Consider the following 1088-nt stretch of genomic DNA (forward strand, 5'->3'; position numbering starts at 1 on the left):
CGCAAGCACACGCTTCCCGACTCCACGCGGCCACAGAGGCCGGCTGGGGCTCCCCCGCCCCCGAGGCCGGCCCCTGGCTGCCAGATCCCGGGCACGATTCAGGCAGCAGCAGCGGAAGCGAGCGATACCGACACGCCCGGCGGGGAGAAGGCCCTCGTCTCTCTCCCCGCCTTGCCACGGGAGCACCGGGACGTGCTAGAGGAGACAGCGACCCGCGGAAGCGGGGCGCGCCCCCGGCACGCCAGGACCTTAGAGCCGGGGCGGCTCGCTCGGCAGCGGGCGGGGGTACGGGCCACAAAGCCGCCCCTCTCAGGCTAGAGGTTTCATTTAGGGAGGAACCCTCGGGGACCCCACCCGGGCAGGTGAGGCCTCACGCGCGGCGCCGCTTTTAGCCCCTTTTAACTTTCGCGACGCCGCCGCCTCGCTCTCGGCTCGGCCAACCCCCGCCACACGCAGCTGCTCGCGGCCGGCACCCGCGGGTACCCGGAACCGAGGACGACACCGGCGCCTCACGCGTTTTAGGACACCTGAAAACTCACGGGGCCACGCAGCAGTCACAAAGCCGGTTGCGGTAGACCGGTCCCCGAACCCTGCCCCAGCGCCGGGGGGGAGGTGGAAAGGGGAGGATGCGGCAAGGCACGCGCCGGGCCGCTAACGCCACGGCTCCCCCCCGCTCGAGCCGCTCGGGGCTGGGGGAACGAGGACGACACCTCACACGCGACGGGAAGCGAAGTGGAAAGGAAGACCGCCCTTGCCCTGCCGGCCGGGGGCCCTTTCCGACGCGACCCGAAAGGCCTCATCGATCAACAAGGACAGAAGGAAAGGAAGCCAGCGGAGGCCCCACGGCCTCGCTCTTCTGGGACAGACACAGCCACGCGCACCCGCCACCGCCCTCGGGAGCAGCCAGCAGGCACGGGGCTCGGCGTGCGGGCAACACGCCGGAGGAGCAAACGGGGCGCCCTCCAGAGATGGGGGGGGGGGGCAAGCTGCACCGGGCCGCACCGGCTCACAGGGCACCTCTGCCTCCCCGAAATGTGGGCTTGCATTTTCCCTCAAGCTGCACCGAGTTACATCTCCATCACGGGGCG

Source organism: Melanerpes formicivorus, unplaced genomic scaffold (genome assembly GCF_026170545.1).
Source record: "Melanerpes formicivorus ecotype bairdi unplaced genomic scaffold, bMelFor1.0.p_v2 SCAF_745, whole genome shotgun sequence".
NCBI classification, from domain to species: domain Eukaryota; kingdom Metazoa; phylum Chordata; class Aves; order Piciformes; family Picidae; genus Melanerpes; species Melanerpes formicivorus.